The sequence below is a fragment of the Galeopterus variegatus genome, unplaced genomic scaffold (genome assembly GCF_000696425.1).
Source record: "Galeopterus variegatus unplaced genomic scaffold, G_variegatus-3.0.2 Scaffold4267, whole genome shotgun sequence".
NCBI classification, from domain to species: domain Eukaryota; kingdom Metazoa; phylum Chordata; class Mammalia; order Dermoptera; family Cynocephalidae; genus Galeopterus; species Galeopterus variegatus.
Window position 1 is genome coordinate 1 of NW_007730378.1, and position 16,177 is coordinate 16,177.

The window sequence follows — 16,177 nt, forward strand, 5'->3', positions numbered from 1 at the left end:
TTCTCACTTATTGGTGGGAGCTAAAAATAAATAAATTCACACACACACACACACACACACATACAAAACCGGGGCGGGGGGGAAGAATATATAACAACTACAATTCCTTGAAGTTGATACGACAAGCAAACAGAAAGGACATTGTTGGGTGGGAGGGAGGAGAAGGAAGAGGGAGGGAGGTTTCGGTAATGGGCCACAATAATCAGCCACATTGTATATCGACAAAATAAAAATTAAAAGAAAAAAAGAAAAAAAAGTGTTGCTTAATAAATTATATATAACTTTATGGGCTGGCCCGGTGGCGCACTGCTACAGTGCGCCGCTTGGGAGCGCGGTGGCGCTCCCGCCAAGGGTTCGGATCCCACATACAGACCGGTTCCCACTCACTGGCTGAGCGAGGTGCAGACGCAACACCGAGGGTTGCGATCCCGTTGCCGGTCCCGGTCCGGTGCTGGCGCGACACTGAGGGTTGCGATCCGTTGCCGGACACGAGGAAAGACAAAAAGGAAAAATAAATAAATAAATTATATATAACTTTAGAAAAACAGATCAACGTAATTTTTGAAAATCTTTTCTAAATTATATATGCATATATGTGGTAGACATATAGTTAAAAATTGATTCCTTAGGTAATGTGCAATATATGATCAGGAAGTTAGCACTATTTTAAGAGGCTTATCTTAGAGTCTTGGTTAATCCAACAGTATTCAACTGACAATGTGTTCATTCAGTATCATTTAGGGTTCTTATGGTTAAAGGGAGGATAAATTTTAGATTTGCATTAATATCTGCAACTGTAAAGAGAAGATTCCTAATATACTTTGAGATTGTCAGACGGAAGAAAATAAACTCTTTATTAACAAAAAAAAAAAAAGGAAACTTCAATATAGCTGCTTATAAAAGAAATGAAAGTGTCAAATATTTTAACAAGTTTGGTTTCAGGCCTTGAAAAGAATGTTTCCGAGGAGCTCTTTAAAAAACTTATACAGCTCCTGGAGGGGCCACAAGAGAGAAGGATTAGCCGTGTCATCCTTGATCAAAAAGGTGATAAGCACAGCAAAAGCCCCAGGGGCCATTGGTCCCTACAGCCTTTGTTGACAGGACACTTACATTTCAGGACAGCTAGGCATGGACCCTTCTAGTGGACAGCTTGTGGCCAGGAGGGGCAGTAGAAGAAGCTAAACAAGCTCTTACAAACATGGGTGAAATTCTGAAAGCTGCAGGCTGTGACTTCACTAGTGTGGGAAAAACAACTCTTTTGCTAGCTGACATAAATGACTTTGGTACTGTCAATGAAATCTACAAGCAGTATATCAAGAGTAGTTTTCCTGCTAGAGCTGCATACGAGGTCGCTGCTTTGCCCGAAGGAGACTGTGTTAAGATTGAAGCCATAGCTGTCCAAAGATCTCTCACAACCGCAATAACTATAAGTGGGCCCAGTGTTGTTTAGTCTGGAATTTTCAGTATGTTTTAAAATTAACATCTGAATCTTTACAATTGATGAAAGTGTAAGTTTGACTAAAATATCTGAAGTTATTATGGAAATACCACATAATAGGGAGAATTGAACACGAATTGAAGATTAGATAATGAATTCAGCTACTGATGTTATAAATTACACTTATGTACACTTATTACTGAATGTAGGAGAAGAGACCCTTGTTACATAGTTACTCAAATAAATGAAAAGGAAATAACATGTAGGAAAGATGAGTTATTTTTCCTGAGAAATAATCAAGAGCATACCTAATTCAATTATATCCTATTAATTTACTGATGTGAAATATCTAGTTCTTACATGAGATATGTGATTCTGACACATGCTTGAGTACGATTAAAGTATTTAAATTTGAATGGTAGAGGTAAAGGAGAAGAGAGTGGACCAAAATTTTATATAGATAACATTTTTCTAATGGAAATAAAAGACATGCAGATTTTTAAAAATTAAGAAAAACTTATACAAATGTATAATCTTAAATTTTTCTAGCTATGCAAAAACTCAATATCTTTTAAATAAATGATTTCTAGTGGGTTAACAAAGCAAGAAAAAGAGGGATTGTTAGAAATAGAAAGAAAAAAGGGGAAGCAGCCCATTTAGAATACAATTATATTCTTCATGGAGAGGTAAAATTTCATCTTGCCTTGTTCTCTTTGTTAGGGAAGAGCCTCCAACCTTTGGATGGCAAGGAGTAAACCTGCTGCCATCCAGAGGTTCTGAAAGTAGACAACCTGAAAATCAAAGTAAGACTCAGCACAGCAAACAGCAGGGGCATCAACATGGTAGCTCTGGTTCCCATGCTCCCAAGTCTCATGGAGTGATGTGATGGGCCCACATGGAGACTATGTGCTCATGAGTTGCGCTGAGGAACCCAGGGCCAAGGGATCCTTGCCTTAGTTCTTACCAATCAGATTGAAATAAGGTTATGTTGGTGTGCTTATAAGAAAGGAGCTGAGGAATCAGGCACAGCAAACAGTCCTGCTATTGAGAGGGTGTTATGTACAGCAAAATAGTTCAGATCCGGCCATGCGTACGTGAGTGTTTTGGTTTCTTAGCACAAACCCTTTTTTCTTTCTTTCTTTCTTTCTTTTTTTTTTTTTTTTGGCAGCTGGCCGGTAGGGAGATCCGAACCCTTGATCTTGGTCTTCTCAGTGCCATGCTCTGCTCTCCCACATGGTCAGCATGAGGATGGGGATGGTAAACCCAGCAGCAGGGTTGTATTGCCAGTTGCAGCTGCTGCCTGACCCAGATGGATCATGATTGTTTTGTGATGTGTAATGCTGGATCTAGGGGACAAAGAAACTGTGAAATACTTCTCCCTTCCCACACCTCCTAGGCACTAAGGTATTCCTTCCCCAGGTGCCAGGGTTATTACTCTTTACATGGCCACATATTCCATTTGTTCTAAGTCAGTAGCCACTATTTCTCATTTTACCCAGCCATTCCCCACCTCCACCCAGATGGGTTAAGGCTCATGGGAACTGGGCACAGTGGTAGAACTTGCAGCAGCCCATGATGTCCTCTAACACTGCCCAAGCAGGCCACTGTAGGAGTGAGTACTCTAGGGTTCATGAATTTTACCAACTGATTATTATTCTCATAGTCAAGCAGTCTTCCATACCTAACAACTTAAACCAAGTGGTAGCAGAAGCAAAAGGTTGCAGTCACCTTACCCCTGTTGCCTAACTGCCACCTTAAGATGAAACCAGTTAGGCTTCCAAGACACTAGGGCCAGTGGAAAAAATAGGAGTGGCTGGAGATTATCAGGGTAAAAACACAGATAGGCGCACCAGTCTCCTGTTCCTCCACCTCTTCCATCCTAACCTACCCTAAGCAATTGGAAATTTTAAAGATCAGAAAAATTATCTGTCATGTGCATATTCTAGAAATATCTAGTATAGATAGTCACAAATGTCTATGATAAAGAAAGAAAAAATTTAATAAACCATGTTTTTTTCACTTTAAAAAATATAGACAAGTAAGTTTAAATAGTAGCCTTTGTTACTATAGTTACAAGATAAAAATATCTTCTCCTGGTTTCAATCTATAAAATTAATGCAAGCCATTGTTCTAGTTTATATATAATTAAGGCCAAACTTCTCAAGATTTAAACTTCCTAAATTTCCTATATTGGTCTTACAGGTCAAATAAGTTATCATTGTTTCCACAGAATGTTGAAGATTACAAAATATAAAATGGTTTTTCACTAAATGAAATTTTAATGACATGTCTTTTAAAAGGGTTTAAGTTTATAAGTTTCTTATAATTCTATGGATTATAAAGCCTTAATGTATTAGCTAAAATTGTAATTTCCAGTATTTAGTTAGCATTTGCTAAGGTTTAAAATAGTACATTGAATTCATTGACAAATCATCTTTGGATACTTGGACAATTTCTAAGTAAAAAAAATGTATACAACTTTGGTCACTAAACATAGTTTCAATTACCATTATTCTTATATATCATAAAGTGGTTGTAAGTTAACAGAATGTTCCAGTACTTTGGATGATATTATGTACTTATTTTCTCACCTTAAAATTTATAAAAGTAATCTAAAAAGTGTACTCAGAGAAAATTAGCTAGATGGTTCTTGGTTTCCTGCCTACTAGTTTTCTCTGGGTTTGGAGAAAACAAAAGTTGACACCTTAGATTAAAGGAGATAAAAATAATCAAGACTATACATGGTATGATAATTACATAAAATACGAATATGAATACAAGAAAATGGATATGATTTCTCTGTTACTTTAGGAAATTATTAGTTTGTTAAAATAGTAATTTCAATGTTATACATTACTTAATATGCTAAGACTAATTGTATTTTAAAATGAGAGTTAAAGCCTTTCATTTTATTGTGCCTTTTCATAGCTACATATTTATGTCCAAACACATTCAAATAAAAGTGTATTAGGGGGCTGGCCAGTTAACTCAGTTAGAGCACGGTGCTGTAACACCAAGGTCAAGGGTTCAGATCTCCACATGTGTCAGCCACCAAAAAAAAAGAAAAAAGTATATTAAGGAGTGATATCACCAAAAATTACAGAGTAGGGTACTCCAGGGCTCCATCCCTCCACAAAAGCAACTATTGAGCCGGCAAAAACTGTCATAATCAACTTTTGCAGAACTCTGTAATCTAGTCAAACACTCATAACAACCAGGGGAAGGGTTAGTGATGACAGAAACTGCTGCATTGTAGTAAAAGAGCACCCACCTATAATCTCCCACACCCCAGATTGGTGTCAGCCATGAGGACTGCAGCCCACACTCCTGCTGCAGGTTGCTAGTGCCAAAGGGAGCAATATGGATCATATTCTCAAACAATTGTGGTTGTGGGTTTTGACTTGTCTGGTGGCTCCCTAAAGGACTGACACAAGTCTTACCTTTGTTTCACTCAACTTCAGAGTGTTCTCAGGGCTGGGGTAGCTTGCCAAGTCACTTTTGCCAACAGCATTATAAGGCACAAGTATTGGCTATAGCAGTCTGAGGCAAGAGACAATAGTTAGGACAATAAATAGACCAAAGGCGCTGGGATGGAAAAAATTTGGAAAGGATATGCATGGAGTATAAGGACTTTTAAAGCTCCCATGTATACCTAGGAATCAAGAAGGCCACATGCTTGCTAGGGGTGGATGCATGTTCAGAAAAGACCTGAAAAGACCCTAAGCTTTCACCTCTGGCTGGCCTTCAGTCTCCAAGCCAGCAGGATGTAAAGGTTAAGGCAGAGTTGTAAATGGCCTGGCTAAGTGTTGAAGGAGTGCTCCAACATGGAGCCAATCTGCAAAGACTGGGAAAGTCTTTTTTTTTCTTCTTCTTCTCTTCTTCCTTTCCCCACTCCTCTCCCCTTTCCCTCTCCCCATTTTTTCCCTACCTCTTCCCCCTCCTGTTTTCAGCTCTTGATGGTTCAGGAAACTCTATAAAACACTAACTGACCAGTAAGCTAACAGAACAGAGACTTCAGTGGCACATATGACAAAGAATACAGACTTTACAAAAATAGTTTTGAAAAGTCACTAAACAAATAACAACATATAGATAAGTAAAATAGAATCTGGAGTCCAGAAATAAACCCATGTATCTATAGCCAATCGATTTTTGACAAGGGTGCCAAGACCATTCAATGGGGAAAAACTGTCTCTTTTACAAATGGTGCTGGATAACTGGATATCCACATGCAAACAAATGAAATTGGACCTTTACCTTATACCATGTACAAAAATGGATCAAAGACTTAAACGTAAGAGGTAAAACCTTTATAGTTTTAGAAGAAAACATAGGAGTAATCTTCATGACCTTAGATTTGGCAATGGATTCTTAGATAGATATGACATCAAAAGCACAGCAATAGAAGAAAAAATAGATACACTAGACTTCACCAGAATTAGAAACTTTTGTGCATCAAAGGACACTATCAAGAAAGTGAAAAGACAATTTACAGAATGTGAGAAAATATTTGCAAATCATATATTTTATAAGGATCTAGTATCTAGAATATATACAGAACTCTTGCAACTTAACAACAAAAGAGAAACAATCCAATTTTACAAATGTGCAAAGGACTTGAATACACATTTCTCTAAAGAAGGTACACAAATGGCCAATAAGCACATGAAAAGATGCTTAACATTACTAATCATTAGGGAAATGAAAGTCAAAATCACGAGATACCACTTCACACCTATTAGGATGGCTATCATCAAAAACCAAAAAATAACAGGTTTTGGTGATGATGTGGAGAAATTGGAGCCTTGTTATATTGATGGTGGGAATATAAAATGGCACAGTTAGGGCAGTTCTTAGAAAAGTTAAACCTGTAATAACCATACGACCCAGACAATTCCACTCCTGTATGTATACTCAAAAGAATTGAAAACAGATATACAGACAATACTTACATACAAATGTTCATAGCAGCACTGTTCACAATATGTCCACCAACCAATGAATGGATAAACAAAATGTGGTATATCTGTATAGTGGAATGTTATTTAGCCATAAAAAAGGAGTGAAATATTGATACATGCTACAACATGGATGAATCTCAAAAACACGCTAACTGAAAGAAGCCAGATGTAATAATATTGTATGATTCCATTTATATGAAATACTGAGAACAGTAAATCCATAGAGACGGAAAGCAGATTAGTGGTTGCCAGGGACTGGGGAGAGGAGAGAATGGGGAGTGACTGCTTAATGGGCATGAGGCTTCCTTTTGGGGTGATGAAAATATTTCATAACTAGATAGAGGTGATGGTTGCACAACATTGTCAATGTGCTAAATGCCACTGAATTGTATACTTCAAAATGATTAATTTTATGTTATGTGAATTTTACCTCAATATAAAAGTATATTAAGATCATTTTTTAAAAAGGTAATGGGAATGGTAAAAAAATTAAGGGTATATTCAATGTCAATAGACTTATTTATTTAAAAAGGTGTATAAATACTTTGCTGCAAATTATTACGTAGATGATATAGAAAAATAGTAAAACTAGATTTGGATTTTTTTTTTTTGTAAAACTGCTGAGTAATTCTCTGCCTGGATAACACAAGTTCCTGTTATGACCTATTTAAAAGTCATAGGACATATTTTGTTAAGACCTAAAATATTCTTTTAACTCTGTACTTCTGGCAAACTCTTGAATAATTTCATCCAAAGTTTCTTATTTTTTAAAAATTAAGTCCCTAAAAAGTCACTGTTAATTATTAATTACTGTGGTTTGAAAATATTTATAACTATATGTTGGATTTTTAAAATTATGACTTACAGGGATGGATGGTCAATTAGCCCACTTGAGAGTCCATGGTGCTGATGACACCAAGGTCAAGGGTTCAGATCCCCGTACTGGCCAGCCACCAAAAACCCAAAAAATAAAAAATAAAAATATGACTTATGTTAATGTTTTGTCTCCTGACAGTCCTTGGCTTTGTTTTTCAGTTATCAGACCTTAAATATGAAATAATAAAACAAAATGTCTTTTATGCCTAAAATGTCTTTGGATTTCTTGGAATGGTCTCACAAAGATTTGCTTCTTCACCTTATAAAAAGGAAGGGTAATGGAAGTAGTTAGTTTTATTTCAGCATTCTCCACGTTTAAGTAACACAAACTATTGTGAGAACTCTTTTGTTTCCCGAAGTTAAGATTGTGGGGAAAGATGAGGGAAAGGGGGATGGAGGAGACTCACAAATCAAAAGACTTGAATCTTCCTAGGTTACTTATATATAAATTAAATAGATTAAATACATTTCAATGATGATGTACTTTTCAAGTTAAAGGAAATATACTCATCTTCTAGCACATAGACTGGTACAATAACTATCTACAAAGTTATTTTCTTTCTGTGTTTCAATTCCCTTGTCAATTGGACAATCTCGGTATATTTTAAGACATAAATCAAAAAGTGCTGCAAATCTGTCAATAATATGTTCTTCCTTCCAGGGTAATTTTGACTACGTCCTTATAAATTAATTGTGTTATACCCTAAGAGAGGATTTCACTCTCTTCTATTCGGCTAGTGCCAATTTACATAACACATTAGCCAGAGATGTTCAGTCATATTAGCAAGGCAGAGATAAAATGACTAATTTTTTTTTTTTTTTTTTTTAAAGATGACCGGTAAGGGGATCTTAACCCTTGACTTGGTGTTGTCAGCACCACGCTCTCCCAAGTGAGCTAACCAGCCATCCCTGTACAGGGATCCGAACCCGTGGCCTTGGTGTTATCAGCACCATATTCTCCCAAGTGAGCCACAGGCCAGCCCAAAATGACTAATTTTTAAACCTGCATTGGCGAGAACACTTTAAAGATACAGCCAAGGATGTTTTTAGTGCATGAAAACATAATTCTGTTGAAAATGTAAAGATGGGATAGAAACTGGAGCCAAAGCCTCAAGCCTCCTTTAAAAACCTCCAAATGAATTGTATTTAGTTGCCCCCAGCTATGGATATAAATATGTTTGGCCATTATATGTCTATTTTGAGAATCATAAGGCTTATCAAAAAGATAACTTTAACGAGAGGAAAAAAATTGCTTGTCTTTGTCGTTTTCTACTTGGGAAAAATATTTTTTCTCTCTAGTAATGGAAACACTTATCTACTCTAGAATTGTTGCTGAATAGCTTTGTAAGATATTACATCTTGCTCAAAATCTACACTGCCCATATCACCTTCAGGTATGAAAAGAGTATTCACGGCATCTTCTAAAAGAATGGTCTCAAACAGCAGCTCTTTTGCCCCCCAGGGAATATTTGGCAATGTCTGGAGACATTTTTTGTTGTCACAACTCAGGGCAGGATGCTGCATCGAGTCTGTAGAAGCCAGGGATGCTGCTAAACATCCTACAATACACAGGACGGCCTCTTCACAACAAAGATTTATCTGGTCCAAAATGTCAGTAGTGCTAAGGTTGAGAAACCTTGCTCTAAACCAACCTGTTCACAGTTTAAAACCCAGAGAGTTTGTCTTCTGGGAAAAAGATGACAGAAAGAAAACCCTCTAATCTTGATGAGAAGGACATTACCAATTACTGTTAACTAACACAACATACTCCAGGATATTGATTCTTGGACCCATGTCTCTCAAAGAGATATAAGCCACCCTTAAATGCCTGAAAGACTGTATCAGCTGGAGAATTCAAACTGAAGATTCTTCTAAGTCTTTCAGAAGCAATGACAGCACGGAGTAGACTGCTTTCACCCAAGACCCATAGTACAAGATATTTTCCCCCTTTTTACCAGTTTAAGGCTTAGATTGTTGACTTCTTCAACTGTGATATCTATGGTCCTATTCTTAATATTGTTCTTTGTAGCCTTAATCACTCCTTGGTATAAACCCTACACCTGGCTACAATTTGCTCATGATTTAGCTAAAACATAGAATTAAATGAACTGTTGAGTTTGTACTAACTTTCTACTCAACTTCCTTTGGTACATATTCCTTGCGATCAACCAGTTAGTTTCCTAGGTAATTGGACTTAACACTAAGAGACTTTATAGTTGACAAAAAAATTGTATTTTAAAAATTAGGTAATTTAGCTAATACCCCCATATCTGGCTCTGTGGATTCTTCAGATTGGGGATAAAACCTGTTGTCTTAGTTTGATTCTGACATACTTGAGTCCTAACTTAAAAGTGTACTACAAAGTCTAACTAAAAAATCTTCTGTTAGTATTTGTCTGTGTTACAGTGTTCAAATGTATGATCTTCAGAGTTTTAAATGCTGCTATTTAGTCATTGTATCACAGAAGCCCCAAATCTGAGATGGCACTCACATACTGTTTGCCTATTCCAAAGAACTCGCCCAATAGTCCAATAGGTAGAGACATTGGTTTATTAGACTTACAGGAGTTGTTGATGGCAGCCGGCCAGCTAGATATCTGCGCCACCATAGGGTACATACAACAGTTATATGATGAACAGATCAAAGTAGGGGTATAAATCATTTGCAAGCTTACATGCAGACCCTCACCCAACTCACATAACTCAGAGCACAGGAGTTCTGGCTGAGTAGGTAAGTTAATCTATTTGCTACACTTCTGGTGCCAGAGTGTTTTAGCACCAGCTTGCTAATTCATTTACTTAGGGTCCCTGCTTCCTCCAGTCTTCCCTTTGTCTTAAAGGGGATGTGCCTTTCCTTAGGTAACTACCTTGGCCAGGGGTAGTTTCCTGGGAGGAGGGGGAACTCTGGTATGCCTGGGGAGGGGGAATAGGACTATGTCCAGCATTTACCCTACAGTCATTGTCGCATAAATTGACTCAACAGATCATCTTACAATGAAAGAAACATGAAGAATTGACTTTAATTCAACTGTCTGAACAGCCTTCCAATCAATGGAACTCAGACAGTGGTGCAGATATGGATTTCACAAAATAATATCCTATGGGCTGAATTTCATAGCCCTTGGCCAAAAGAAGGAACTGAGAAAGTAAAAATTAGCTCAGAGTGAGACAGTAGAAATCTGCCTAGCAATTCATTAGGCTGGAATAATACACAGATAAAGTCAGCTGCACAGTTAACAGGAAATAATATCTCCCATAAGGACATGCTGCAGGTGTAAAGTGTCATAATAACCACCTTCGTTTGGTGACTACTGCTGTCATACTCACTGAGAAACTTTGTTCTCTAAAATCATAGACTAACAGTAACTTTGCTGTTTGAAATTATATCTTTAAAAATAACATATTGCACCCTTGCCTGGAGGATCTAAGTCACTTTGACATAGAGAAGCAGCCACGATTTCCACCCTAGGTGTAGAACTTCAGATAGCGGTTCTGGATTCAGTATTCTACATATATCCTAACTTCAAACATTCCAAGAAATCCAAGAGTTCACTTCACAGTTTAGAGCTAATGTTGAGCCCTTTACACTCAGCCTTGCTTTGAGCCTTCCAAAACACTGCTTTATTTAAATTTCACCTAAACTCCACCCGTCCCCCAAATTCTATAATGATTCTATCTTTTCCTTCATTTGGTGAGATATCCTGTGGTTCCTCTTGTGTGATCTCCCTCATTGCAATGGGTCAATGAACTGGATTTTGTTAAACTATGGGTTTGTCCCTGTAGTCTTAGACTGATTGGGCTGGCACAGAGTAAATCTCCCACTTCCACAGATGCCAAAAAAGTAGACAGTGAGATTCAATAAATCAATAAAATAGTTTATTACAGCATAAGAAAACACTAGCAGCATCAGTAAGGTAGTGCTGGTTCCTATGCCCCTAAGTCTCATGAGGCAACGCAGTAGGCTGCATACATAGGGTATCGTGCCACAGCTGAGGACCCAGCACCAAGAGCCCAACACCTTTTGTAGCAAGCATCAAACAGGTCAGTCCTCCTTTCTCGGGGAGCAAACAGTCGCATCATAGTCATGTTTTGGTCACCTAGACCAACTTAATTGCATATGTGACTCTCTGTAGAAACTACTCAGTATCCGGGGATGATTAGGCCTTAGTGTGGCACATTTAGCAAAGCCACGCAAGGATGCTTGAGGCCCATGGTGGACTACCTCTCCCATAAACCGGGGAAAGATTTGTGCAGAATTCGTTTTTTCTTCCAAAAAATTTAGCCCATTATTTCTAGAGATTTTTGAATAACAATGACCCAAAAGGGAAAGAAACTCCAATTTTAAGCTAAAAGTAAAGCTTAGAGAAAAAACAATTCTCCTCAAGAGAATAGGAATTATAACTTCAGTTTTGCTTTGATATTTATGAAGGATGCCAAAATTACTTCCTCTGAATGTTATCAAACAATTGTTGAGTTACGTACTGTGGAGAGATAGGTGGTGGTATAGCAGCATATTCACTAAACTAAGAGTCTAAAATAAGATTGCCCAAATATGAGGTTGCCATTTCTTCAGTAATTTCATTGATATGTTTTCTAAATTTTTCAGTTTTATCTTTTTAACAAGCCAAACAACTGGAAATGTACTTGTTGTATTGGAACCTAGACTATATTGGACCCAAACTGTTCAACTCTGAAGGCCACTTAGTTATAAAAATATATATGGATGAATCTGAACCTTGCAATTTGATATTGGGTTAAGCATTTATCATCCCCTAGAATTATTGTATAAAAATTCTTTCACTGCAGAAAAGTTAGACTTCATTGCTTTATATTTGACAGTAAAGTAACAGTTCTGTAAGTTTCCATATCAGTTATTTCCTCTTTATGGATGTTGCATTCAGTTATTCTCAAATTGTAAGTCATTTTTTAATGCCAAAGCATTTTCTCTTTGACAGCAGAACACTTTTCCAGATAGGACAAATAATTAGATTTAAGAGACCATGCAGACACCTGTGTTGATGAGTAATGGCACCAAACACTAGCCCATCTGTATCTGGTATGTAATTGTCACAGCCCATTTACAGACTTTCCTAGGCCTAGACTGACCTCAGCGAAATACTAAATTATGTTTCAAAATCATTAGGACTTTGGGTTCTAAGTTGAGAAAAACAGAATAAATGAAACCCTGCCTCACTAAAAACTAGTTCTGCTTTATTTTTTGAAATTCTCAAAGCTTGGATATTTCCCATTATATCAGTTAGGAATGATTTTGGTCATAAGAACAGAAAATCTGGTTAACAGTGGACAGGGGTTCATTTTTCTCACCTAACGAGTCATCTGGAGATTTGTGGGTGCTGGGGTATTAGTTCAATATCTCAACTATATCAGGATCTTCTCCATAATTTCATGGCCACAAAGATGGTTGCTGCAACTTCAGATGTGACATAAAGTAGAGGGAAAGAAGTAGTCCCAGGATATTTGTCCTTTCATTATAAAGCAAAACTTTCCCAGAAGCCTTCCAACAGGTTTCTGCTTGTAGTTCATTGGAAACTGTGAAGCATGGCCACTGCTGGCTGTAAGGGAGGCTGAGGAACCAAGGGTTTTTGTAGTCTCTGTAATGGAGACTATGTGAGAGTTAAAGCAAGTGGGTACAGATGTTGGGTTAGCCTACCAACACATGTGAAACACATGTAACTTTTTTGCTATTCAGTTCTATTCAATGGGGCACAGGATATCAAAATTAAGGAGAAAAAGTAGTTCTGTCTGTGGGGAGTTCAAAATCTTATTTATTTTGCCAAAATACAAATCAAAGCCCCTGTTCAAGCTTTATTTACTAATATTTCCTTTAGTGTACTATATGATCTGACCCAAGTTAATTTCCTTATTTCCATGCATTTGCTCATGCTGTTAGCTCAGCCATAATGGACCTCTTTCCCCATTTCTACATATTCAGCATTTTATTTGTTCTTCACAACCTAGCTCAAATATTATCTCTTCCATGAAAGGTTCCTTAATCTCCCCAAATGAAAATTATCTGTAAGCTCCCAAGGCACATTATTATTGTCCAAAATAACAATAGCTGTCATCAGACAGCAAAACAGCACATAAGAAAGAGATTAGAAATCAGACTGTCTAGGTTCAAATCCTGACTTATTTCAGAAAGTTATTTATCTACCCTATACCACAATTTTCTCACCAGTAAAATAGGAATAATGACCCTTTTTTCTGTCTTATAAAGTTATTGCATTGGGTTTAAGTGAAATAATACATATAAAGCACTTAAAACAGTGTTTGGCACATAGTAACTGCTCAATAAATCGTATCTTTTATTTTTCCGATATCCCTTTTCAAACTGAGATTAACAGGTCCTAAAAATAGAGGGACCATTTTCAGATGGGCCTACCTAACAGGCCATAATGTAAATGTAGTGCTACAAATAATTTACTGAGTAATTCTGTTTGTTTCATATAGTTGTTGCTGTAACATTATTTAAATTTATTTTTCATAAACATGTAGCATTAATAAATATCTCTATCTTTTCTTTAACTCCTGACCCTACCCCAACAAAACAAGAACCTTAGCAGGCATTCAGTTTCTTCTTCTACCTGTGCCCCTTACATACTGAGATCACCTGGAAATTGAGGTGGACCACTGATATTTTTTTACTGTATGTATGCAGCAATATTTATTTAGATTTGTTTTCTTTTTTCTTCCCTCTTGATTCATTTTTATTTTGGCATAGTACATCTTCAAATAACTCTTTCAAAAATAGTTTACATATCTAGGTACTGAGTAATTTTGCAGTTATCAGGGCCTGAGAAAAACAGTTTAAAGGTGCTAAAACAAGCAAAAACAACCCTCAAGATTGAATGCTCGTGAGGCTGCATATAAAATTCTAGGATCAACATAATTTTCCTTCAAAACTTTCAAGATATTGTCTTATAGCATCCATTATTGCCAATTTCATTCTCATTTTTCTTATAGGTAATCCATTTATTTTTCCTCTGAATGCTTTTAGGATTTTCTTTAAATTATAAGATATAAAATTTCACTATAATGTATCCAGGTTGGGGGGGTTTGTAAAAAATCTATTTGTGCACTTGGTGGGCCCTACTGGCTTAAAGACTAATATCTTTCTTGAGCTCTGATAACATTTCATCTATTATTTGTTTATTCCCTCCCTTCCACTATCTCTGTTTTATCCATGAAGAATCACTATCACATGGATATTTAAACTTCTGAATATATCTTTCATGTCTTTTGATGTGTTTCATACTCTTCATTTTTTTGCTGCTGTGCACTGTACTCTGGAAAAATCTCCTGGCTCAATCTTCATCTGTGTTTAGGGCTGAAATAAAACCAGTATGCATTGTTAGGGCATACCGTTCCAAGTCTTTTTGGTTAGGTGTATATTCTGATTGTTTGATTCCTGTGCCATACTAGTCAGTAAATATTTTTAGTATCATTCTTAGGCATGTCTATTATTCTATTTAGCCCATCTCTTTTGTGGGTTTTTTTGTTTGTTTTTAATTTCAATGATCATATATTTCATTTCATTTCTAAAAGCTCTAGTTATATCTTTGCCCTCATATCTTTTCTTCTAGAATATAGCTGGGATATACTTAATTTTAAAGTCTTCAATTTGCTATGTTAATTTCCTTCCATTTAGGGAGTTTGTTGCTAGCTTTCTTTCATGGTTGTTCTTGGTTTTGTGCTTATGTTTCTTTGAGATACTCTGCTATTCTGTCTATGTATTTTTGTTCCATGTAATGAATTTGGTATTGTTAGCAATGGGAGGTTCTAGGTAGGTTTTAGTTATCTGAATTAATTTGCAGCATAGGTCTATCAATACTAAAATTTAAGTATTTTTGCATAGACATTGTTATGGGTATATAACAATGCCACATAGGAGTGAGGCCTCCTTTACAAACAGAAAATTCTATTTAGGAAGCTTTGGGGGGAAGGAGTCTCCCCTGAAAAATCAAAAATCAAAATCCCACAGATATGCCTCTTCTGGGTTTGAAGTCCAAATTTATGCTACCTGTGTGGTTTGGTAACCCCAAGCTATAAATCAATGTAAAGAACTGGTCTTGGTCCAGTGATACCTTCTCAAGAACCCAATATGCCCATTATTAGTTTGTTGCCTCTCAGCTCCAAATCCATCCTTCTTTGTCTTGATTTGTGATATTGGACCTTGTAAATGCTTCTCCTTTGCCAAACAGCGCAATGTCAGGCTTTGTCAGGTGAGGGTGCTGGAGGAACAGTACAAAACATAGCAGAGGCAGGAGCTTCTCCTTCTGGTCTGGTGCGTTTTCTTTTCATGGATCTATAGTGCAACTGGCAGTGCTGTGCAGGAGACCAAGTGGCAACCACCACTAAGCAATTTTCACCAGAATCCCAGTAGGTGGCATCCTTGCCAGCTGTGTACAAGAGACCCAGTAACACGCACCCTCCAGTGAGCTTCCCTGGCACCCAAACAGGCCCTGTTCACTAGCCCTACCTCACTAGCACCAGCTCACCAATACGCTGGTGAGCAGCTCCCTGATCTCCAGCCTTGGTCTGACACTTGTAGTTCAGCTCTGACCTGTTGCAACTCAGAGGATTTTTCCACCATCCGGTGAGCTGCAACCACATTCTCTCTAACAACATCTGAATCTCATCCTGGGGCTGGGGGAAGGGGTAGATGCTCAAGTTTTTTTCTTCCTTGAATCTTTTCCCTCACCTCTAGAGGTAGTAGCTGCTCCTTGGAAGGCTCTTCCTCTATTCCTTAAAGTTCTCCTTTATCCTTTTAGTAATCACCTTTAACTAGTTAACAATTCTTTGTATTAATTATGTTCAAATTACTGGTGTGGTTTCTGTCTCCTGACTGGACCCTAATTGATACACCTGGAAAAAGTAAATGC

At 37.2% G+C, this 16,177-nt stretch overlaps 1 pseudogene; it reads left to right on the forward strand.

The window, feature by feature from the left end:
- Positions 1–954: 954 nt before the first annotated feature.
- Positions 955–1,450, forward strand: LOC103602735 (annotated as a pseudogene).
- The last annotated feature ends 14,727 nt before the right edge of the window (positions 1,451–16,177 follow it).